The 27,366-nt window shown below is 40.4% G+C and overlaps 1 protein-coding gene across 1 annotated transcript in view; it reads left to right on the forward strand.

The window, feature by feature from the left end:
* sdk2b (sidekick cell adhesion molecule 2b) overlaps nt 1–27,366 on the forward strand; it is a 1,022,446-nt gene that overhangs the window by 657,919 nt on the left and 337,161 nt on the right. The window lies entirely within an intron of this gene.

The following is a 27,366-nucleotide window of genomic DNA, read 5'->3' on the forward strand; positions in this document are numbered from 1 at the left end:
TTGCCCTTGAGTCAAGCCAGAGATTATTTAACTTTAGTACTCATCCAGAACCATGATTCAAAACCTTTCAATTGTGTCTGGTGAATGTTGATACACCAGATCAATGGAAAGAGTAACAGGTTTTTGCCTGCCACTTGTTGGATGCCTAGTGGATGCTTGACAAATTATCGAAAATTGTGAATAGTAGTGGTTAAAACATGTAATGGACACATTGTGTGCTTGTCGCACTGTTTCACCCAGCTAAAAAGCTAGCAAATGGGGAAGAAACATAATGCTTACTACGTGGGTAAATTTGAGACAAAATATACAATAGAATGGGAAAGAAAAGCCAGAATCACTATATATATATATATATATATATATATATATATATATATATATATATATATATATATATATATATATATATATATACGAGGGCTGCCAATAAAGTAACGGTCCTTTTTATTTTTTTCAAAAACTATATGGATTTCATTCATATGTTTTTACGTCAGACATGCTTGAACCCTCGTGTGCATGCGTGAGTTTTTCCACGCCTGTCGGTGACGTCATTCACCTGTGAGCACTCCTTGTGGGAGGAGTCGTCCAGCCCCTCGTCGGAATTCCTTTGTCTGAGAAGTTGCTGAGAGACTGGCGCTTTGTTTGATCAAAATTTTTTCTAAACCTGTGAGACACATCGAAGTGGACACGGTTCGAAAAATTAAGCTGGTTTTCAGTGAAAATTTTAACGGCTGATGAGAGATTTTGAGGTGATACTGTCGCTTTAAGGACTTCCCACGGTGCGAGACGTCGCTCAGCGCTCTCAGCCGCCGTCGTCAGCCTGTTCAAGCTGAAAACCTCCACATTTCAGGCTCTATTGATCCAGGACGTCGTGAGAGAACAGAGAAGTTTCAGAAGAAGTCGGTTTCAGCATTTTATCCGGATATTCCACTGTTAAAGGAGATTTTTTTAATGAAAGATGTGCGGACGGCACAGGAAAAACACCTCCGTGTTGATAACCATTTGTAAAATCCAGGCGGCTTTTGATGGCTTTCAGTGGAGTGAGTATATGAGAAATTGTTTAACAGGCAGGACATGTTCCAACTTGTCCTTAAGGCTTTCAACAGAGGTGTTTTTCCTGTGGCGGAGCGTCGCGGTGGCTGCGTCCCGACGCGCGGACCCGTCCGCACGTCTTTCATTAAAAAAATCTCCTTTAACAGTGGAATATCCGGATAAAATGCTGAAACCGACTTCTTCTGAAACTTCTCTGTTCTCTCACGACGTCCTGGATCAATAGAACCTGAAATGTGGAGGTTTTCAGCTTGAACAGGCTGACGACGGCGGTTGAGAGCGCTGAGCGACGTCTCGCACCGTGGGAAGTCCTTAAAGCGACAGAATCACCTCAAAATCTCTCATCAGCCGTTAAAATTTTCACTGAAAACCAGTTTAATTTTTCGAACCGTGTCCACTTCGATGTGTCTCACAGGTTTAGAAAAAATTTTGATCAAACAAAGCTCCAGTCTCTCAGCAACTTCTCAGACAAAGGAATTCCACGAGGGGCTGGACGACTCCTCCCACAAGGAGTGCTCACAGGCGAATGACGTCACCGACAGGCGTGGAAAAACTCACGCATGCGCACGAGGGTTCAAGCATGTCTGACGTAAAAACATATGAATGAAATCCATATAGTTTTTGGAAAAAATAAAAAGGACCTATACTTTATTGACACCCCTCATATATATATATATATATATATATAGGGAATGTACCAAAGTGTTTTGTTGGTACTTCATATTTGTGTCCAACTCAAAACACTCCCTGGAAAGGTTTTGAAGCTTCTTCAGAACATCATTCCAGAGGCCATATAGAAAGGAAGACATCATGAGCTGTGATCAATGGGCCGTCATATGTCACCAGCTGATTTAAAACAAATTTTCAGAATAATTTAATTTGATTAGCGCCCTCTTCTGTTGAAACATTAAAATTCAAGTGAAAATTTGCATTGCACTGTTTTTAATTTCATATTTAAAGGCTTAGCGCAGGGACTGTAAGTGCACTAGCATGTACGTTGCTTGTCTCCATGTTGCTGGACATATATCAGAGACCATAGGTTTGTGACCATAAATGGTCCTTTAGTGTTACAGCTGAGTACCATTTCACATGCTAACCCTTCCATTTTTTGCTCATGTCTTAGAAACCCTATGAGAATCCATATTGTGTAGTTCTGAGATATTGAATTTAAAATAGAATGAAAGGGGTCTCATGCCAAAATTAGCCAAATGCTCTACAGTATAGCCATGGCAAGGCCATTTTCTGAAACAGTGAGTATATTACATAGGGATGTATGTAATACATAGCATTGCGCATTGACAATTATCAACTGCAAGTCTGCAAATGTCAGACAACTGTAAATGGTCTTTTTGATAGAATGTAAAAGTCAAAATATAGCCAGTGAAATAGTGAAATATTGCAGCTTACATTCTGAAAAAAGTTTTTCTGCATTCTTTTTTCTTTCTGTCCATTTCCCTTAAGACTCTGTAACCAAAAAGGTATAGTTTGGACTGTCTATGACTGAATGTTATGGAGTTATGGGGTAAAAACAGCAAGAATGGTGACAAAGGTCAGTTTCAGTTTGTACAGGAGTCAGAAGTTAAAGTTGCTCTAATTATTGTAAAACATGATGCAAATTATTGGTTGAGTTAATAAGGTTTTAAAAAGGAATAGTTTGCATCATGTGTCATGCTTAGTTGTCATGTTACGGGGTAACATATGTCACATGCCGTAGAATCCAGTGGACGTTGACATTGTTTGACCTTTACCTTACAGACCAAGCAATCAACACAGTCAAAACTATTCAGTTTGTTAATCCTATCAACGCAACCAATGATTTTCACCACTTTTTTACCAAAATTGGAGCAACTTTACTTTTTGACCCCAGTACAGACTGAAATTGACCTTTGTCACCATTCTTGCTGTTTTTACCACATAACTCCATAATATTCAGTTATAGATAGTCCAACCTATACCCTTTTGGAATCTTCATGATTCCAAATGTGCTTTTACAAAAGAGTAATGTCTAAGGTGTATGTGTGCCAATTTTGGTGCTTGTTTCCAGAAATGAACAGTTGTTACAGTTATCTACTCCACTAAGAAGGGACCAGTAGCCATTAACATTTACCATCTCCCATCCCAAAAATGAATTAAAAATCCCATGCAAAATATGCACCTGACTATTAAGGATGGGTAGGTATTAGTCTAGAGCAGGGGTGGGCAGCTTGTTCCAGAAAGGGCAGGTTTTCTTTGTAGCCACTGACTCCACCAGGTGATTTCACTGATTAACTGATTCCATCTGCTAAAAGTGATATTAATCAGTGAAATCACCTGGTGCAGTCAATGGCTGCAAATAAACCCTTCACCCTCTTGGCCCTTTCTGGAATGGATTTGGGAGCAGAAGAGCTTTGTTTGAAGTCCCCATCACACTGGGAAAATCACTGTCCTTCTACTGCTATAACGTGTAAAACTTTGTGCATGGTATCCAGAGATGCTCTTCTTCATACCGTGGTGATAACAATTGAACTAAAGTATCATTGGCTTTCTTTTGGCTCTGGCCATTTATCTTGTACCTCTGCTGTCAAGTCGACATTTTCATCCAGATAAACTGCAGCTCAGTGAATGTTTATTCTTCTACTTTTTCCAACCATTTCTGGAGGACCCTAGACATCGTTGTGTGTGGAAATAGAAGTTGATCAATAGAAGTAGATCACAAGTTCATGAAATATTTAAAACGAGCCTAACTAGCAATAAGTGTATAATTGTAATGTAAAATTTCATGGACAAAAATAAACACAGCATGCTTACAAATTTGGGTATGTTGGTTAGATTTTGAACTGGCTTAAAAGTACCCAGATTTCATAAGGACCTGGCATTTTCAAAAATCTGCAAGATCTGAACAAGTGTGAGAATCACAGCCCATCCATTTTCTGTGATACTGTCATGAAATGCATCCCATTTTCATGACATGGTCAAGTTTAGTTCACCATTTTGAACCCTAATCTTAACTATAACCATAACCCAACCCATAACCCTCACCCCTTGTCACCCCAAATTTCATGATACCATCACAAAATAATTTTGGGATACTTTCACAAAAATATAATACAAATCTTAACATGAACTAATGGATTATATGTCTTTTTGTGATGCCATCATCACAAACTGGCTTGAGATCAGGTGAGAATTGTCAGTTTATTTGGTTTCTCTCTTCTTCACTTGGGGTCGCCACAGCGATCTAATATTGATCTACATGTTGATTTGACACATTTGATCCTGGGGACCCTTCCTGGATGCAACCCTCATTACATGAAGAATGGGCAGAAGTGGTCTTGAACTGAGAACCTTCTGCTTTGGCAGGTAAGCGCCTGTAATTGCTTGACCACAACAAGTTGCGACAATAATTTATTTTAATCAAATCAAATCACTCTCAGTGGCTATGAATCCTTTGGTTTTCATTTCTCATCTGATGCTTGCAAATTTTAAAATATTTCTAAAAGCTTCTTCTGATTAGATTTTGGTAGTTTCAACAACAAGACGCTTGTGAATTTCTATTCAGTAAGCATCTGAAACCACAAACAACAGCTAAAGTAGCAGCACATGACCTGCAAGTACACAGAGAGATCCAAGCACATGTTGACAACAAAACCTATTGGAAAAAAATTAGATTCATGTCATGCAATAAATTAAACTGAAAACAAATGTTACCATTTAACGTACCATCAGCTGTATCAAAATTCCTATACAATGTAAAACATGATAAAAAATGATCATTTCAGTTCCGTTGACTGACTCAGTGTATACAATGTAAAATAAGACATTTGATTTCTTTGTTGATGGTACTTTTGCTGGATGAACTGATATACTTTCAAACATGACTCCTTGAAGAACTAAGTGCAGATTAATAATAAAGTGCCATTGCAGTTGTTTCAATGACCCATACATGTGTCAAATGGTTATTGGGTTGGGCTGTGGAGTCCAGTACCTATGTCCCTGATTAAAGGTTTACCTAACTCCACTTTGCAGATGATGGTGTGATCCTTGTGGAATCAGAGGATGCCCTGATTGCAAGACTTGAAAAGCTGAGTATGGACTGGAATGTATGAGTTTGCAATTCTGAATCAAGACCTGTACCAAGGTGTTTGGCAGTGAACCCTTGCAGGAGAACAAATATAAAGATCTTCATGGTTCTTCACTGAAAAAAGTAAAACTTGAATCAACTTTAAAAGGTCTGAGTCCTGGTTACACTACTTGTCTGAATCCTCATCACTTAATATGCATTGTCCCACTCCATCCAGGTGTAAATTGGTACTGGCCTTGGTTGGGGAAATAGCCTTTGTTGGACTGGCTTTCCCTCTGGGGGCATAATAGACCCTCATGAGTGTTACACTCCAGAATCCAAGGATAAGTGGCAGCCCCAATGGACCTCAGAGCCTATATCAGACTTCATATTCAGATATTCATAGTCTGAATACATAAGTGTGCACATATAATGACATATGTGGAAATACAAATTAGGGTGAAGATTTTATTTGAAAACTGCACCTATTGGAATGCTAAAATGCTTCAACTTGGCAAATATTAGGCAGCTCAAGCAGCAAATGTTTGATATTAATGTGATTTCATACAAGGGCAACAGCTATGCTCCCTTTGTGCATGTGTGCAAAAGAGATAAAACATCAATATATTTGAATGCTACATGTAATACCACAGATTTGAACAGTCCTGCTAATTCCTCAAGTGGCCCTTTCACTTTGCGAGCAGTGTATTTGAGCAGAGCAGTGGCCCATGTTAATGAGGTTATGGCAAAGGTCCCCAGTGCTGAGAGCTGCTTGAAGTATTGACACCACGTGACTTGACCTTACATCCTCTGGTGACTGATCAATACCACAAGGTGTATACACGGTCATTGCTATTTAACATGTAGGTGTGGGTATGTCAGAGTGAGAGGATGCTGGAAGGTGACAGAGAGGAATAGTTTTGTGTGAAGAGTTCAAGAGTGATGGGAGAATAAGCCTCGATATTAGACAATGGTCAATGTCAATGTTATATCACTAATCTGAGTAATGTTAAATCCTATCTACTGATAAGAAATAAAATTATGAATAATAAAATCAGGTTTAAATTTGAAGAAGTATGTATAAATAAGGTAAAGGATTATTTGAAATCCTGTAAAGACAAGCCCCCGGGTGTTGACGGTCTTGACAGTAGGCTTCTAGCAGCTGATTGTATTGCTCGTTTTAGCTCATATAATAAACCTCAGTTTTGCCTGCAACACATGTCCGCAAGTGTGGAAACAGGTTAAAATGATTCCACTACTGAAAAATAAGAAAATTCCGTTCTCCACTTTAGTTGACCTATAAGTATCCTACTTGTGTTGGGAAAAATTATGGAGTCTATTGTATATAAGCAAATTAGTAATTATTTTTCTTCAAATAACTTAATCTCAGATTTCCAACATGCATATAGAAAGAGTCACTCCACTGCCACGGCGCTGACTCATATGTTCGATGATTAGCTCAGAGAGGTTGAAAAAGAGAATATAGTTGGTACTATGTTTCTCGACTTCTCTGCTGCTTTTGATATTATTGATCATGATTTGTTATTGGAAAAACTTGCTGTTTACGGTTTTTAGCTATCAGCTCTTACCTGGTTTTATAGCTACTTAGCCAACAGAACACAGACAGTGTTTTTTAATGGCAGCTTTTCTGGCACCGGGAGTGTAGTATGTGGTGTGGCACAAGGGAGTTGTCTCGGTCCATTATTATTTACTATTTTCACAAATGATTTACCACATATTTTTGATAAAGTTAATATAGCGATGGATGCAGATGATTCTACCATTTATGCATCAGCATGCTCACACAATGATTTAGAAACTGTCTTAAACATGGAATTTCTTAAGGTAGTTGACTGGATTACATCCAATAAGCTAGTGTTAAATATAGCAAAGGCTAATTGTATGATTATTGGCTCTAGTCATGTTATTATGAAAAATCCTGTACTAACATTAGAATTAATAATATGAGAATAAATCAGGTACAGGAGACTAAGCTGCTGGGTGTAACAGTAGATTCTAAATTATCATGGAAAAAACATAATACTTTTGTAAAACTGAGCAGGGGTATATTGATTATGAGGAAACATGCAGGGTTTTTAAGTTGTACAACACTGAATTACGCTATCAAATCATCATTACTAGTATACCTGGATTATTGCCCAGCAATTTGGTCAACTGCTTCTGGTGAAATGATTAATATATTACAGATTATCCAAAATAGGGCTGCTTGTACAGCACTTAAGTGTAGTTATAGGACCAACATTATTACAATGCATAAAAGTTTAAACTGGCTGTTAGTTAAAGATAGACTATTATATTCACTGATTATTTTTACAAGAAAGATTATTGTCACTAAGTTACCTCATATTTTGTTCCGGAATTTCTCCTTTAGCTCAGAAAATCATAGATACATAACCAGACATGCTGTGGTGGGAAATTTTAAGTTACCTGTGGCCAGGACTAATGCCATAAAAAAACACTCTTATTTAGGGGTTTGAAGGAATGGAATTCATTGCCGAAATGTATTAAACTTATGGCAAATGAATGTTCATTTAGGGAACTTCTGCAGAGACAACTTTAGACAAGTTTTTTGTGAATATTGATTGATTCACCAGATGTGATGATCTGGAAGCTGATTGGTTTTGTTATATATATATATATATATATATATATATATATATATATATATATATATATATATATATATATATATATATATATATATATACACACTCAACAAAAATATAAACGCAACACTTTTGGTTTTGCTCCCATTTTGTATGAGATGAACTCAAAGATCTAAAACTTTTCCACATACACAATATCACCATTTCCCTCAAATATTGTTCACAAACCAGTCTAAATCTGTGATAGTGAGCACTTCTCCTTTGCTGAGATAATCCATCCCACCTCACAGGTGTGCCATATCAAGATGCTGATTAGACACCATGATTAGTGCACAGGTGTGCCTTAGACTGCCCACAATAAAAGGCCACTCTGAAAGGTGCAGTTTTATCACACAGCACAATGCCACAGATGTTGCAAGATTTGAGGGTGCGTGCAATTGGCATGCTGACAGCAGGAATGTCAACCAGAGCTGTTGCTCGTCTATTGAATGTTCATTTCTCTACCATAAGCCGTCTCCAAAGGCGTTTCAGAGAATTTGGCAGTACATCCAACCAGCCTCACAACCACAGACCACGTGTAACCACACCAGCCCAGGACCTTCACATCCAGCATGTTCACCTCCAAGATCGTCTGAGACCAGCCACTCGGACAGCTGCTGAAACAATCGGTTTGCATAACCAAAGAATTTCTGCACAAACTGTCAGAAACCGTCTCAGGGAAGCTCATCTGCATGCTCGTCGTCCTCATCGGGGTCTCGACCTGACTCCAGTTCGTCGTCGTAACTGACTTGCGTGGGCAAATGCTCACATTCGCTGGCGTTTGGCACGTTGGAGAGGTGTTCTCTTCACGGATGAATCCCGGTTCACACTGTTCAGGGCAGATGGCAGACAGCGTGTGTGGCGTTGTGTGGGTGAGCGGTTTTCTGATGTCAGTGTTGTGGATCGAGTGGCCCATGGTGGCGGTGGGGTTATGGTATGGGCAGGCATCTGTTATGGACGAAGAACACAGGTGCATTTTATTGATGGCATTTTGAATGCACAGAGATACCGTGACGAGATCCTGAGGCCCATTGTTGTGCCAACATCCAAGAACATCACCTCATGTTGCAGCAGGATAATGCACGGCCCCATGTTGCAAGGATCTGTACACAATTCTTGGAAGCTGAAAATGTCCCAGTTCTTGCATGGCCGGCATACTCACCGGACATGTCACCCATTGAGCATGTTTGGGATGCTCTGGACCGGCGTATACGACAGCGTGTACCAGTTCCTGCCAATATCCAGCAACTTCGCACAGCCATTGAAGAGGAGTGGACCAACATTCCACAGGCCACAATTGACAACCTGATCAACTCTATGTGAAGGAGATGTTTTGCACTGCATGAGGCAAATGGTGGTCACACCAGATACTGACTGGTATCCCCCCCCCCAATAAAACAAATCTGCACCTTTCAGAGTGGCCTTTTATTGTGGACAGTCTAAGGCACACCTGTGAGGTGGGATGGATTATCTCAGCAAAGGAGAACTGCTCACTATCACAGATTTAGACTGGTTTGTGAACAATATTTGAGGGAATTGGTGATATTGTGTATGTGGAAAAGTTTTAGATCTTTGAGTTCATCTCATACAAAACGGGAGCAAAACCAAAAGTGTTGCGTTTATATTTTTGTTGAGTATACACACATATATATATATATATATATATATATATATATATATATATATATATATATATATATATATATATATATATATGCATTTTTGATTATTGTATATTTTGGTTGTTGGTTTGTGTGGACTCCAGTAAGAGTAGCTGCAGCAAGCTGCAGCTAATGGGGATCCTAATAAATAAACAAAAATAAATAAATAAACAGTGAAACCTACTTGCTTCCTCAGTGTCAACCAACCAATCACACATATGGTCCCAGTTTCTTTGTTGTGAACTTAAAATATAAAATAATTCAAATTAAAAGTCAGCTCAATTAAAATTGGAGATGTTATCTAATATAATTAAGGTTTTTTTTTAAAGTCATCTACCTGTGATTCATCCCTCACACAATGCTGTGGATAAATACAAAAAAAGCACCTAAGCTTTCTCTCACATGAACAAAAAACTCAGGGGTGATTACCTGGCACACCATCAGTTTCTCTGCTGACTCTCTTAATTAAGAGAGTTAATTATTAACCAAACCCCAAGAGTCATTTTTTCATCAACTGTTTCTTGGCTAGGGTGGTGGAGTGTGGCCTTGTTTTCTTTAAGGGCACTCCTCCCTGATGTTCATATTATAAGCTGAAGTATGTATTAGCCTTGAGGCCCATTTGTGCCAGTGTTTATCCCAGGTTTCCATACCACAAAGCAAATGAGAGTCTACAATTATCCCTTGATGAGATGCCAGTCCATCATAGCTTACTACAAGAGACAAGGCTGGTGGCCATTTACAGCTTGTTGGACTGGGACAATGTAGATGAAGTGTCTTCTTCAAGGACATATACATGTGTCCTAAGGGCACCTAGAATTGATCCCTGGCTTATATATTAGTACACCAACTCTTATCAAATTGAGCTACTTGCTGTGCACAAAACGCAGCATGCCATCAGTTTCTGGAATACCCATTAAACTAGGAACTTAATTAAGAGAGTTAATTATTAACCAAGCCCCAAGAGTCATTTTTTGTCAATTGTTTCTTGGCTAGGGTGGTGGAGTGTGGCCTTATTTTCACTGAGGGCACTCCTCTTTGTTGTGCATATTGTATCAAGAAGAACTGAACTACGTAAGCCTTATGTAGGCCCTGAGGCCCATTTGTGCCTGTGTTTTTCAATAGCTTCTGTATCATAAAGTGGCTGAGAGTAGTGGTGAGTTAGATTGTCTAAATCCTGTTTTAGCCAGGATGTTGTCAAAAACATGTCTTAAACAGTTTAGCACATCTGGCAAGAAAAAAAAAAAAAAAACCTGCAGAAAACCTATAAAGCCCTTGGCAAAAACCTATTAAGTTTTTGGGTAAACTTAAATTTGAATGTTATAAACTCACTCTATACCCTTTATCTGATGTACCAACATCTGTACCTATTGTTTTGATAATTGTAGGCTGCTTTACAGACTATTTCTAATGTGGCAAAAACTTAGATAAAATGGCAAAACCATTAGCTCGGTGCCAAAGCATGGAGAATTTGGGTTATCGGGCAGGTGGCACATTGTTTGATAACACTTGTTTTAGAATGTTTTATTAACCCTTTATATAAGTAACACAATCACATCATAACTACAGACATTCCAATCTGATTTACCACCTGTTTGATTTCTGAGAAATCACCAATTGAAAATTGTAACCTTAAATGATGATAATAGCACTATAGTTCTATGTATGGTTGAATTTGCATCCCTGGACACAATCACAGAGAGAGGAGTTTTTGCCACTTGTTTTGAAGTAGTCATGAGAAACCTATAGACAAGATTTTGGACAATTTACTAAATTGTCCACAATTATATTTTGTCACATTTTGTTTTTGTCAAATTCTGGAAAGTACTGAGTCCCCTTACATCCTGCATATATTGTTCTAACTATGTTCTTGTACATTACCAAACTTGTCACAATTTTTTATGATATTTAACACGTCTTATGACAGAGGTGGTGGCCAAGTGGTTAAGTGTGCTTATTTCCAGTGGAGAAGCTTCCTGGTTCAAACTCACTCCTGCCCTTTCTGTTGTGAAAGTGTAGTGACACGGACCCACAACAGGGGGCGCAAATGAACGGTCAATAGATGAGCCAAAAATTAACAATTTAATGTTGTGAAGGAGCATAACGAACATACAGACAATCTCAGAATAAGATTACAGTCAATCCACAAAGGTGACGTGTGGGCAGGCTCGAGGATAGAAGACATCTGTCCTGAGAAGAGCCGGAACCACACGATTTCCGCCGCCACCGAACCTGGTGAATACTGGAGCCGCCAAGTCCCGAATTCCCAGGTGATCACCATCCCCGACTGTCGGATCTGGTACTGCTGGCGAGAACAAAGACAGTCAAGTGTAGGTGTGTGCACACCCAGTAACAACAACGGTGGGAATGCCACCTCCACCTCTCACTCAGAAAACAGGTACGTGCAGCAGTTGAGAGTACTTATCACAGAATAGCGTGGGGAGCGAAGACGTCAGCTCTCCACGTCTCTCACACTCAGCCTCCGGCTGCGAGCACTCACGGAACTGACTGCAAACACTGTGTAACAAACACTTGTCAGAAAAGACAAAAGCAACGGCTGAGAGTTTTACCTCCAATGAAGTACGATATCTCGGCGATGAGGTGGAGATGACGTCTGGGTTTTATGGAGTGCGATGATGAAGAATGAGTGACAGCTGTCAGGAATTAATGAGTGACAGCTGTCACTCCCGGCTGTGTCCGTGGCGGCAGCGCCCTCTCGTGCCTGAAGCCCGCACTTCAGGCAGGGCGCCCTTTGGTGGTGGGCCAGCAGTACCTCCTCTTCTGGCGGCCCACACAACACTTTCTGCAATATGGAGTTTTGTCAAAAAAGGACATCTGATGTCGAACTTGTGCCAAATCAACATGCAGATCCACCTCGGATTTGTTGTGGTGACCCCGAATGAAAACAAGGGAGATGCTGCAGGGGCTTTATTTTACTTTTATGATTTTTTATGTGATTATTTTACTTTTAGACAGATTTCAGATATGATTTCCTATATGAGACAGTGTTTTTTCTTTTCACAGGTAGAAAACATTTTCACCAGGATGGTTTTTGCTCATATTTAACTGGATTTCAGTCATGATTCATCTAAGTCCCAACCATGGATAAGAGTCTAAGACTATCCCATTGCAGGCTACGTCCACCACCAAGGCTGGTACCCATTTACTGTCTTGTTCAGTATCCTGAAACACCTGGGATTGATCCCCAGCTTATATGTTGACCGCAATCTCCTATCCAATTCAGCTACCTGCTCTGCTTAAAAGTCAGTATGCCATCAGTTTCACGATTGCCAATTAAATTAGGAACTTAATTAAGAGAGTTAATTATTTGCCAAACCCCAAGAGTCATTTTTTGTCAATTGTTTCTTGGCGAGGTTGGTGGAGTGTTGTCTTATTTTCTTTTAAGGGCACTCCTCCTTGATGTCCATATTGTGTTGAGAGGAACAGGTGGCTTCCCAATTATGGATCTCAGTCTTTATAAAAGCACATATAATCTGATTGACGGTCGGTCACAACAGAAAATGAATAACATTATGGCAAAACTTTCCAACCTCAGCATTTACATTAAAATGTCCAACCGTATTGACTTGTTGTCTCCTGGTATGCAGTTTAACGTCTGTCATATTGACAGTTTTTGATGAGTAAAAATTAGTGTCCTGACAAAAGATATTATCTTGTTCGGTGCTAGTTTTCACAAAGAGACATGAAAATATTCAAAATTAGATGAACATATTCACAGCTAGAGTAATAGTATCACATTGGTCTCCATAGTGGTGAATCGTCACTGAATACTTGTTTTCTCCAACAGTTGTACATTTTAATATACACATTAATTTCTCAAGAGACACAAAAATAGGTAGGCTGGGAGGATCATCAAGGTAAAATTCATGATTCAGTACCATATTTCTAAAAAAAACAAAAAAACAAAAAAAAAAGAAGAAAAAGCCTTCCAATCCCCCTACCTTTCCTTAAAAACACATCTTTCACTTTTAATCTCCTTATTTTTGAACCTCCTCAGAGCATGTAATTTCATGGTGGCTTTGAACAAATTAACACAAGTTCAATACAATAATATTTGATCTCTACAGGGAAGTGATGACAAACTCTGCTGTCTAACGAGATGGAGATGAAGGAAAAACGGGGTGCAAACTAATCACAAACATATTCCTCTCTGTGTACGTGTATCAAAAGTGATGAGGGTCCTCAGACTATCAAGCACAGTCATGATGTGAGATGCATGATTCTGTTTCAGGCCGTTTAATTAAAAAGTAAAGTTTGTTCAAGACTTACCTTTCAATAAAGATTGTGTCATCTTTAATTTTGATTCTGGTCCCTGATTCACAGTCTGGATTGCCCTGATTGCTTCTTTGTTGTAATTCTTGCCACATCATTTGAAGAAAAAAAGTTAGCTTTTTTACTACTTTGCGAAGTCTTGCAACTTATCCTGTGGTTCGACATATGCTCTGGAAAAAAGAAAAATTACAATGAAATCAGAAATGATCTTTAGTGTCTATAGGTATAGGGTGTCTTAGGCACCAAGGTGTTAATCAACCAAGGAGTAGCCATGTATGAGAAACTGTTAACAATTCAAGGGTACAGTGTCTGAACATCACAATTGTGTGCCTGCAGAAAGTCAACAACTACACTACAAATAATAGCAGTAAGCAGGCTTTTGCTGATATTACTGAAGCAAAATAAAAAGATAGGGCATACCTAAGCAGGATCATGATGCAAAACAATAATGGAAAAATGATTGACGTATTGGTCCAGATCCTTTAGTAAGTCCCTTCGCCTGCTCCCTTGTTCTCACTCTGGGTCACCACAGCAAATCCAAGGTGGATCTGCTGAATTGGCACAGGTTTTACGCTGGATGCCCTTCCTGACGCAGCTCCACATTACATGGAGAAATGTGGCAGGGGTGGGATTTGAACCCAGAGCCTTCTGAACTGAAACCAAGCACATTAACCACATGGCCACCACCCCTATTGGTACAGATCCATTAACTTGCCAGAAAAATCTGTCACTTTAGTTTTGATAAGTTCCTGGTGCCCTCTGGTTCTGAAATGGGGGTTACAGATGGCAGACTGACTGATTTAATTCATGTTACATGCAAAACACACCCATGACTCAATAAGAGAACAACATACTCCTCTTTTTGCACTCTGGACTTTAACTTGCATGCAGATTACACACCATGTAAATAGCAATGAATAGTTGGACATGCCCCAAACATACGTGGACTATGCACTTTAGATTTTACTTGCCAGACTCTCAATTTGTAGCATGTAAAATTGTGGCATTAGTGGCTTATTCACTTTCACTTGTGCTTTTTTTTTTTTTTACATTTTGAGTCTGCCAGCAGCAACACAGATGGTCATATAGCCGGCCTATGGTCAGATTATCTACAAGTTAAGGAGACAGGAAATTGGTGTTTCTGACTCCATAGGGATTCCTAGGATGACCCCAGTTTGTGGTTACTTGGCTTTACTATGCACAATGCTCAATGATAGATTATAAAGGATGGGGAAACCTAACACTGTCACTATGTGTTTTTCCTTCATGCTTGACTGCTTAAGGGAACCAAAGTTCTCTTGATTTGTTTTAGTCCAACGTCCTTCAGAGTGATGTTCTGGTATTGCTACTTAGCATAATAACATCTCCATAAGATGTGTTGTAAACCACTTCAAAGGTATTATCTGATTACAAAGCCAGTGTTTGTAGATTTAGAAGTTCTAATTTCTCACTATCATTTGCAAAATATAAGAAAGAAAATGTCAAACGTCACTCATCTCACTCATTTTCAACAGCTTATCTGAGTTCAGATTGCGGGGGCAACAGCTCTAGCAGGGGACCCCAGACATCCCTCTCCCATGCCACACTGACCACCTCTGGCTGAGGGATCCTGAAGCGTTCCCAGGCCAGTGTGGAGATATAATCTCTCCACTTAGTCCTGGTTCTTCCCCGGGGTCTCCTCCCAGGTGGACGTGCCTGGAACACCTCTCTCGTAAAGCGCCCAGGACACATCCTTACCAGATGTAGCAGCGGCTCTACTTCGAGCTCCCCATGGATGACCGAACTTCTCACCCTGTCTCTAAGGGAGACACCAGCCACCCTCCTAAGGAAGCCCATTTCGGCCGCTTGTACCCACAATCTAGTTCTTTCGGTCATGACCCAACCCTCATGACCATAGGTGAGAGTAGGAACAAAGATTGACCAGTAGATTGAGAGCTTCACCTTTTGGCTCAGCTCCCTTTTTGTCACAACAGTACAGTAGAGCGAATGCAACACTGCCCCTGCTGCACCAATTCTCCGGCCAATCTCAGAGTCCATTGTCCCCTCACTTGTGAACAAGACCCCAAGGTACTTGAACTCCTTCATTTGGGGCAAGACTGTATTCCCTAGCATATTCCGCTATCCTGGATTATTTTATTCAGGTGAGTAATCAGCTGATGTCATGCTTCATTCGATTGGCAGTCACTCTTTCACGTCGCTCAACATTTGCATAACATAGACTTCTTGTCTATGTTAGTTGTCTATTTTTGCCCTGCCTAGTTAGCAGCATAGTGATCACTTGTCTCTTGTCACTGGAAAACACCCTCTATGATCGAAAATGAATGGAAGCTTCTAACTTTGCCTCTGTCGCTTGTGGTCACTTGTAGCTACTTTGACTACGGGGTAACAACAGCACAACAGGTTCACAACATCTCTCACTTGACTTGCAGGTGTTTTCATGTAGTTTTTGAAGATGCCAGGGTGTAGATTTTGGATTATCCAAAGAAATACATCCAAAGACACAGAACTGATTACAGTAGCTTCTTCCGTATCCTTGATGAGACCATTGCAAGCAACTCTCACAGTTGGCTGAGTTTGGTGCCAAATTTACTTGAACACAGCACAGGTCGTGAATGTCCCAGTGGGAGGCTGATATTTGGAACGTGATCAAGCTGGGCCGTACTCTCAAACACCTTGCACTTACATCCAGGGGGGTCCCAGTGCAGGTTCAATGCATGTTGATCATTTTCACCCTCAACATGAAATAATTGCCGAGCGATATTGACAGTTGAGGATGTACAAGTTTCCTCTGAGTTTTAGCAACTTCCACTAGGCCTGTCCTGGGCTGTCCTGAGCCAAACATGATAAGAGCTGATGTTGCTGTGGGTCCACTAAGCTTCTGAAAAAGTCACACTTTTCCCAACTTTTACAGAGTGGTGTGCCTGCTCAGGAGGACTTCCTCACACTGCTTAGCACTTGGCTCCAGAAGTCCTTGTGTTCAGTATTCAGGCCAAGGATAGCGATAATTACCCCAAGATATCAGCACTTGAGGATTTGTTATACACCATGTTGACTAAAAATTATATTGGTTTGCTCAGATAATCATGAGTGGGCCCAAGCTTTGGAGAACACCCTACTTTTCCTGTGTTTGCCAAATGATTGTACCTGTTTTGAAGGAGTTGACACCATATTATACCAGGCAAGAGCTGTTTGGGCAAATAAGCCAAGGTGCTTCGAAATTGTTATGGCACGAAATGGTACAAAATTCAGCTAAGGGTGGCAACAGTAAATCTATGATAAAATCCCTGCAGACAACATGCCAACAAACAATATCCCAGTGGACAGAATCCCAATCCCTTATTACAAAAATGACAAAATCCTAGTCTCATTCCAAAGTCCCATCTCAATTGAACCATAACCCTAACCCTACATTAATGTAGTAGATTAACCCTAACCACACATTAATGTAGTACACTAACTCTAACCCTATTATATTTTATATTTATATTTATTCATGAAACTGGGATTTTGTCCACTTTTGTAATAAAGAGTTGGGATTTTGTCCACTGGGATTATGTCCGTTGGGATTTTGTCCTGTCACTGGCAACACCATTGCAATAACTGTCTTAACTAAGGTAGAAATAAACATATGTATGCACTGTACTGAATACTTCTAGTCAGACCACACACTTTTGGAAAAACAAAACAAAACAAACTTTAGGTCTGTCCTGTGCCTCCCAATGGAGAGGCCAATGATGAATGAATCCTTTATTGTATAAACAACACTAACAGGCATTTCTCTCACCATTTTTCTTTGGCCGAGAGGAAAATGTGTCGTCGGCTGATCTGCCTGGGCCCTAAAGGCTCCAAAAACTGGACCGTCAGCTCGCTTACTTTCCCTCATCCAGCTGGCACAAACAATGGGTGCAGTTTTCTTTGTTTTTGGCAAATCCAACACATCCATTACACATATCTCACTGCGCCATGCGTCACTCTCACCACTGCCTTTTGCTCACTTTTACACTGTATTATATCCCTGAGTAAAGCTGAAATAATGTATTATTTTAATTCAGTCAATTTGTGACAGTCTCGTCACTGAGTTTTATCAGAAAGCATTCGGTGTACACCTGCTCTCACCACTCTTTAACGCCCTGCAACGAGTTGGTGAATAGGCTGTGAAATAAAAGAAATAAAACATATTCACTGAATGGATGACAGAAGCCTTGAAATCAAAACTCTTAGTGTAACAAAATGAAGCTCAGTTTCCAAAAGAAAAAAAAAAAAATCAGTGTGAGAATACGTATATTGTTTAATGGACTCTAATGTTCTATTTACAGTCATATTTACATATGCATGTACAATGCATCCAGAAAATATTCATAACAATTTTTCCACATTTTGTTACATTACTGCCTTATTCAAAAACAGATGAAATTTAATTTTTCCTTCAAAACTCTGCACTTAATACCCAGTAATGACAATGTGAAAAAGTGCTTTTGAGATTTTTGCAAATTGTATATATATATATATATATATATATATATATATATATATATATATATATATATATATATATATATATATATATATATATATATATATATAGGCTTGGGGAGTAGCGGAATACATGTAACGGCATTACGCAATTAGGATCCAAAAAAAAGGTAACTGCATTCCGCTACAGTTACAGAAAAAAAGACGTATTCAGATTAAAGACGTATTCAGATTACAGGTATATTTAGTAAAAATGGGGATTAGTTAACAGGATTACAATTTTAATGCATTTTATGATATTATCTGTATATAATTATTTTTTTTCTTTGAAACGAAAACGTGGACAGCATGACGTCTCCTAACCGGGCAAAATATTGATGAAGTTCCCGGATGTTAATGCATTTTCAATGAAGATTCGCGACTGAACACACTCAGAAAAATGCTCGCAAAATACGTGTTAAAAAATGTCATTTTGACCTGGATATCGAGCCAGTAAAATTAAATTACATTAAATTATGTCAGGAAAGTATTAAACTTACTCTGACACACACACATTCCCAAATATTAGTGTTGAAAGTTACACGGATCTGCGCTGTTCAAGCTGCTGAGCTGAGGCGTCCTGCAGCAGCTACTGTTCAACACAGCGCAGCTCCTAAAACCATTACAATACATATATATATATATATAATATTTTTACACAGTTATGCTTTATTGATCGAGTTTCATTAATGAAGTCAGTGGTGTGGGTACACATCTCTATGTGTGGGTGTGACTGTGAGCGGCACAGCGCGGGTCATTATAATCTCATTATTTTAAGGTGCAAATTAAAAAAAAATCCCCAGTCTTGTCGAACAATTTTAATCACTAACGACAAGTGTTTTAACTAGACATTGGTGTAGTGGTCTAGTAGTGGAAAATATCAACTAGACATAAGTGAAGAGTTAATGGTCCATGTCATCGGGTGACACAGGTACGGCAGGAGACATACAGCTGTTTATCATCCAAATATCACTGACAAAGTGACAAGAATAACCAAAACCACATACTTATGGAAGGAAATTTGTCTCCCTTGTTCCTCCGTTTGTGGCTTTGCCAACATGCGCAGCTTCTGGCATATTCCACCTGTTTCTTGAACTTCTATGCACGCATATTACTAACTTGCCCAGAATTAAAATGGCGACCACGCCTCCTTACTGACAGGATTTACTTAATGGTTTTCATTATGCTTTTGTTCTTATTTTGAAAGTTCAATAAGTGGACTGATATGTTAAACATGGTGTGAATGCTATGTGAAAGACTAAAGTAAGATAATTTTATGTTTACTGAACAACTAGCAGACTTTTTTTTATTGTTCTGCAAGCCACTTTTAATTACAAATTCATCCGCACACTGCCTAAGTTTTCATTATCCTTCATTTGTTTGGCATTTTTTTCTTGAAAATTTAGCAGGTGAACAATGGATGTGTTTAAAACAATATTGTGGCACTCTTAATGTGAAGTAAAACACAGCATGCCATGTAAAAGAAACTTTGCTTAATAAACTGTACTATGTGGTCAAGACTATTTATATTTAGTTTCTTTTGTCTGTATTAGCATATTTGATATTGGAGTAATCCAGAAGTAACTGAAAGTAATCAAATTACATTACTTTAATACGAGGTCTATTAGAAAAGTATCCGACCTTATTATTTTTTCAAAAACCATATGGATTTGAGTCACGTGTGATTACATCAGACATGCTTGAACCCTCGTGGGCATGCGAGAGTTTTTTTACGCCTGTCGGTTACGTCATTCGCCTGTGGGCAGTCTTTGAGTGAGGAGTCGTCCACCCGCTCGTCGATTTTTTTCATTGTTTAGGAATGGCTCAGAGACTGTTGCTTTGTTTGATAAAAATTTTTTCAAAACTGTAAGGCACAACTGAGTGGACACCATTCAATAAATTCAGCTGGTTTTCGGTAAAACTTTTAACGGCTGATGAGAGATTTTGGTCTGGTAGTGTCGCTTTAAGGACGGTCCACAGCGCCTGACGGCGATCTGCGCTTCGAGGCGGCAGCGTCTCGCCGTTTCAAGTTGAAAACTTCCACATTTCAGGCTCTGTTGACGCAGTAAGTCGTCAGAGAACAGAGAACTTTCAGAAGAAGTCGGCATGAGGAGTTTATTCGGACATTCCATTGTTAACGGTCATTTTGTAATGAAAGAACGTGCGGGCAGAGTCGCATGTCGGGCCGGACCCGACCGCGGGGGGTCGCGGCAGGAAAAACACCTCCGTTGGAAATCTTAACGGGCAAGTTGGAACATACCCAAGCTGTTAAACAATTTCTCAGTTACTCACTTGTTGAAAGCCATTAAAAGCCGCCTGAATTCTACAAATGGTTTTCAACACGGAGGTGTTTTTCCTGTCGCGGCGCACACAGATTTGCCGAGTCGTCACGGAAACAACTCGGCGAATTTGCGCGTACGTCTTTCATTAAAAAAATGTCCTTAAACAGTGGAATGTCCGCATAAATTCCTCATGCCGGCCTCTTCTGAATCTTCTCTGTTCTCTCACGATGTCCTGGGTGAATTAAGCCTTAAATTAGGATGTTATCAGCTCGAAACAGGCCGACGACAGCGCCTGGAAGCGCTGCAGGATGTCCCGCTCCGTGGGAAGTCCTTACACCGACAGAAACACCCCATAATCTCTCATCAGCCGTTAAACTTTTCACAGAAAACCAGCTTAATTTCTCGAATAGTGTCCACTCGGATATTCCTCACAGGTCCAGAAAAAATTTTGATAAAGCAACGCGCGCCGTCTCGAGCAGCGTGTGAAACAAAGGAATTCAGCCGAGAGGGCGGGACCACATCTCACTCAAGGCCTGCCCACAGGGAAATGACGTCACCGACACGCGTGAAAAAACTCACGCATGCGCACGAGGGTTCAAGCATGATTGGTGTAATCGCACGTCATTCAAATCCATATAGTTAAAAAAAAAAATAAAAGGGTCGGTTTATTATCTAAGAGACCTTGTATTATGGTACTTGGATTACGTTACTGATTACATTTTTCAACAGGTAACTAGTAACTGTATCGGATTACATTTTTAAAGTAACCCTCCCAACTCTGTATATATAACTAAGGAATCACATGTACGTAAGTATTCACAGCATTAGCGATGAAACTCAGAATTGAGCTCAGGTGCATCGTGCTTCCATTGATCATCCTTGTGATGTTTCTACAGCTTAATTGGTGTCCACCTGGGGTAAACTTAGTTGACAGGCATCATTTGGAAAGGCATACACCTGTCCAAAAATAAGTGTATGTCAGAGCACAAACCAAGCATGAAGTGAAAGGAATTATCTGTAGACCTCCAAGACAGGATTGTCTTGAGGCACAAATTTGTAGAAGGCTACAGAAACATTTCTGCTGCTTTGAAGGTCCCAATGAGCCTGGACTCTTCCTAGAGCTGGCCACCCGTCTGAACTGAGCGATCAGGGGTGAAGGGCCTTAGTCAGGGAGGTGATCAAGAACCTGATGGTCACTCTGTCAGAGCTCCAGCATTCCTCTGTGGAGAGAGGAGAACCTTCCAGAAGGACAACCATCTCTGCAGCAATGCACCAATCAGGCCTATATGCTAGTGTGGCCAGACAGAAGCCAGTCCTTACTAAAAGGCACATTGAGTTTGCCAATAGACACCTGAAGGACTCTCAGACCATGAAAAACAAAATTCTCTGGTCTGATGAGACAAAGATTGAACTCTTTGGTGTGAATGTCAGGCATCATGTTTAGAGGAAACCAGGCACCATCCCTTGTTAGTGTGGTGAGAGGGAGACTAGTCAGGATTGAGGGAAAGATGAATGCAGCAATGTACAGAAACATCCTGGATGAAAACCTGTTCCAGAGCACTCTTGACTTCAGACTGAGGCAACAGTTCATCTTTCAACAGGACAATGACCCTGAGCACACAGCCAAGATTTCAAAGGAGTGACTTCAGGACAACTCTGTGAATGTCCTTGAGTGGCCCAACCAGACCCCAGACCTGAATCTGATTGAACATCTCTGGAGAGATCTGAAAATGGCTGTGCACCAACACTCCCCGTCCGACCTGATGGAGCTTGAGAGGTGCTGCAAAGAGAAAAGGGCAAAACTGCCCAAAGATAGGGGCACCAAGCTTGTGGCATCATATTCAAGAAGACGTGAGGCTGGAATAGCTGCCAAAAGTTCATCAACAAAGTATTAAGCAAAGGGTGTACTTATGTACATGTGATTTCTTAGGTTTTTTTTTTTTTTAATTAATTTGTAAAAATTTCAAATCACTTTTTTTCATTAATTCTTTGTCATTATGGTGTGTGTTGAGTAGACTTTTGAGGGAAAAAAAATCTCCATTTTGGAATTTGGCTGTAACATCACATGTGGAAAAAGTAAAATGCTGTTAATATTGCCCAGATGCACTGTATATTTTTTAACTGCTTTTATCAGATTATTTGACATAACTTTGTTCCATTGCTCAGGAGAAAGAGCAGAGAAAGAACATCCAATTACAGGCAGAAAACTTCCCTACACTTGGATGTACTCTTGCATCACGTCATGTCAGGAATGGCAGGACTCGCGCACACACACAGGCGGCAAGCATATCTCTGGATGACCTTAATGGATTCCCCTCTGCAACTAAAAATGTCCATTTGCTATCTCCCTGGCATTCTTCTCCACAGCCCCCAGATACAATAGATTTTTTTTCCGCTCTCTGTTCCCCCGTGAACTCACTTATTTCTTGTTTTCTCTGACCGTGTAGACTGTGTGAGTGAGTCAGAAAGACCAGCCAAGGGAGGGAACAATGGTCATTACATTCTGTTTGTACAGTGTAAATGTGTGTGCACGTATTTGTTAGTGTGGTGAGAGGAGCAATAAGTGAAGAAGTACCTCACATCAACATGCATTAGTGCACAACACCAAAACAGTGGTGAAGCAAAAGAAGCATTGCTGTTGTGTATCAGGGTATTACGTTGCCATATTTGTTGCTTTAGAGTAATGTTTCTCAACTGTGGTTCAGGTCTTCCAGGTTGTACAACTGAGTCATGTTTGAAAGATAAAAAATGATCATTTAAGACCAGTGGTAAAACATTTCCTGATATAACCTCAGTTTATACCATTGTTACACTGATATGGAGACCAGGTAGCTCAACGGGATAAGGAGTTAGGGTTCCTGTATGTAGACCTGGGTGAGGTTTGTGGTCATGTTACCTGTCTGTGACACTGGACAAGACATTTAATCTGCATTGTCTCAGTCGACCCAGCTGTAAATGGGTACTGGCCTTGACTGGGGAAGTAACCTGTTTTTGACCAGCCTCCCATCCAAGGGAATTATACACTCCTCATCCACTTCACGCTAAAATATCCAGAGATAAGCACAGGCACCGATTTGCCTGATGGCTTATATAGGGCTTGCTTCAACTTCCTCTAGATTTCTTCATTCATTTCTTGCCACTTACCTGTGCTGTAGTGACAGCAGACAAAGCAGGTCACCCCACACTCTCCTTTCCCCAGTGAACAGCTTCTTCCCTTTGAAAGGAGCCAGCTGAGGTGGTTGAGGGAGGTCATCCAGGCACCTTTAACTGGGAAAATGCCCTGAGAGATCTTGAGGAATTCCCAAGCCATCTGGGGAATATAATCCCCAGATGTATCTTTGGTTTTCTCCAGGGCCTCCTCCCAGTTGGATGTGCCTGGATGACCTCCCTCAACCACCTCAGCTGGCTTTTTTAAAGTGAAGAAGCAGTCACTCTATGCCAAATCCCTCATGAATATTTAAGATTCTCATCCTGTCCCCAAGTGTAAAACCAGATGCCTGATGGAGGAACTTCATTTCAACCGCATGGATCTGCCTCCTTGTTCTTTTGGTCATTTCCAGATGCTCTTGAATATATATGGGGATAAGAGCATAAACTGACTGGTAAATCGAAAGCCTAGTCTTCTGGCTCAGTCAGGAGGCAGGTTTTCTCACAAATCATCTTCGACATCAACACTTAGTAATTGAAGGACAGGCATCACAGTGGCTTATTTGTTAGCACTGTCACCTCACCAAAACAAGTTTGTGGGATCGCTTCCCACCTGTGGCCTTTCTGTGTGGAGTTTGCATGTTCTCCACCATGTTTGCATGGGTTCCCTCCGGGTGCTCTGGCTTTGTCTCACTTCCAAAGACATGCAGGTTAGGTGAATTGGTGACTTTAAATTCACTATAGCTGTGCGTGCATGTGTGACTATGTTTGTATGTCTGTATGTGGCCCTGCTACAGATTGGCAGCCTGTCCAGGGTGTACCCTGCCTCACGCCCTACGACTGCTGGGATAGGCTTCAACCTCCCTGTAACCCTTGAATGGAGTAAGCGGGTATAGAAAATGAATAAATGAGTGACTGAAGTACTATCTTTAAAAAATCCTGACCACAGTTAAGATATGAAGTCACGGGCCATAAGAGAAGTGGTTGTGTGCTGACAGCATGTGCGGATCAGTGAAGTCAGTGGAATAGGAATTCAATGATTTTGAGAGACCTTGGAACCATGCAACCTCGGGACCAGCGAAGATGATTCATCGGCTCGTAGTCAGACCTGTTGGCTTCACTTCCATGAAGAACTTGCAAACAGATGGTCTGGTCATTAACTGGTAAGCTTTCATTCTGTGCATTTTTTCTAATGCTGTTTAAATATTTATGCAGTATGTTCATGTCCGACTTGGTTTTTCTAATCGTGTTTTTAGCTTTCTGATTTGTAAGAAATAGGATATGTGTTTTAGACTGATTGTCACGGTAACCAGTCGGATATGGGAAAATATCGGTCAGAGCGTGTATAGCATCTCAGCCATATAATAAAGTGCCTTATTCCACTCTGTCACAGTTCCTACCTTTATCCTTTACAACCCTGCTGTAAATTGGTACCACACTTGAATGGGGAACCTGTGATGGACTGGCAACCTCTCTAAGGCAAGTTGTAGTCTGTCATCCACTTCATGCTAAGGAATCCAGGGATAAGCACCAGCATCAATAGACCTCGAGGCTGACGGCGTTCCAGATATTATCAGATTTCTGGATTTGGGGCACACCTCTATTTATGCCATTGTTTCACTGACATAATTTATAGTTCCGGAGTCAGGCTACTTTCTCTCGATCGTCACACAAATTTAAAGGGTTTTCTGGTAGCTTAGGACCTGTTTTAGTAATCCTTCAATCCAATAAATGAGCAAATGAATAAAATAGTATCCTCGGTGGATGCAACAAGACTAAGAACCTGAACAAGCTGTATGATCACATTAGTCAGCATTACAAAAAGTCTTCCAGTTCATTTCCCATCTGAAAAGTCCTTTGTATTTCACGCTGATGCAACCACAAATTGTACCATCCCCCATCCTATGTACGAGCAAATGCTTGGACTCGGCTTAGGTGTTGTCAGCCAATCATCTGGCATGTGAACGTGTAATGAGGAATAACCGTGCTATGCCCTGTAACACCACTGCTTACCAGCTGTTGCCTGTCAAAGATATCTCACATTGTTCAGCACTGCAGCTGACATTCTGTCCAACTCTGAAACTTAACGTGGGACATAAATTGTTATATGGATGTTTTAGAGACTCCTCGTGGAGCTTTAGAATAATAAAATATGATCAATAAATGCAGATGAATAAATTCCAGAAAGTTGACTGAGAAGGCTGAGTGGGAAATTGTTTGGGTAATTTATTTTCAGAAAACTGCTGTCCATCTGTTCTGTCTTTAGAAAAGACAGACTGCTGTAATCTGGTTCCCTTTTTGGGCTGTTGGGGAATTATTCACAAATGTTTTCCAGTCCCTTTAAGCCAGAAGTCCCCATTTACCTGTCATGTGTTGTGTGTGGTAGGTATTGAAGGAATGAAAGTGATCCCTGTGAATACTCTCCTCCTGGAGGTTTTAGTAGCGCTCTCATTTATGATCCACTTTTAAACAAACTATACAGTGTCTCTGATGTTTTTCAGACGATGAGCAGCTGCAGACTGGAGCTCAAAGAAGAATTGGGATGTGTGTGTGTTCATGAATGGTGTGATTTTACTTATTGGTTTGTGGTGGAAAAGATAGTCAGATGCATAAGTATTTGGACAGTTACAGAGTGTTTGTCATTTTTCATATGGACCCTACCACAGTGGATTTGCAATGACACAATTTAGATGTGCTAATCTTTAATTTGAGGCTTTTAACAGAAATATATGCTCCATCCATTTTCAGAAGAAGTCCCACATAGGTCCTGAGGCTTCTTGGTGCCATTGCCTATCCCCAGATTATGTAGTGTGAAGTAAATAAATGCCAGTTGATAACTTCACCTAGGTGAGATGCCAAGTTGATAATTCTACCTACAGTGGGGAAAATAAGACCCCCTGTCAGTTTTGCAGGTTTTCCCACCTACAAAGAATGGAGAGGTCTGTAATTTTTTATTGTAGGTACACATCAACTGTGAGAGACAGAATCTAAAAAAAAAAAGAAAATCACACTGTATGATTTTTAAATAATTAATTTGCATTTTATTGCATAAAATAAGTATTTGACCCCCTAGAAAAACAGAGCTTAACAACTGGTACAGAAGCATTTGTCTGCCATTACAGAGGTCATACATTTCCTGTAGTTCTTGACCAAGTTTTCACAAACTGCAACAGGGATTTTGATCCACTCCTCCATACAGATCTCCAGATCTTTCAGGTTTGGAGTTTCAGTTCCCTCCAAAGATTTTCTATTGAGTTCAGGTCTGAAGACTGGCTAGGGCACTCTAGGACGTTGAAATGCTTCTTATGGAGCCCCTCCTTAGTTGCCCTGGCTGTGTGTTTGGGGTCATTGTCATGCTGGAAGACCCAGCCATGACCCACCTTCAGTGCTCTTACTGAGGGAAGGAGGTTATTTGCCAAAATCTTGCAATACATGACCACATCCATCCTCCCTTCAATACGGTGCAGTCGTCCTGTCCCCTTTGCAGAATAGCACCCCCAGAGTATGATGTTTCCACCCCCATGCTTCACGGTTGGGATGGTTTTCTTTGGGATTTTCTCATCCTCTAAACATGGTAAGTGGAGTTGATTCCAAAAAGCTCTATTTTGGTCTCATCTGACCACATGACCTTCTCCCATGCATCCTCTGGATCATCCAGATGGTCACTGGTGAACTTCAAATGGGTCTAGACGTGCTGGCTTGAGCAGGGGGACCTTGCT

The sequence above is a fragment of the Thalassophryne amazonica genome, chromosome 18, assembly GCF_902500255.1.
Source record: "Thalassophryne amazonica chromosome 18, fThaAma1.1, whole genome shotgun sequence".
In the NCBI taxonomy this organism is placed as follows: Eukaryota; Metazoa; Chordata; class Actinopteri; order Batrachoidiformes; family Batrachoididae; genus Thalassophryne; species Thalassophryne amazonica.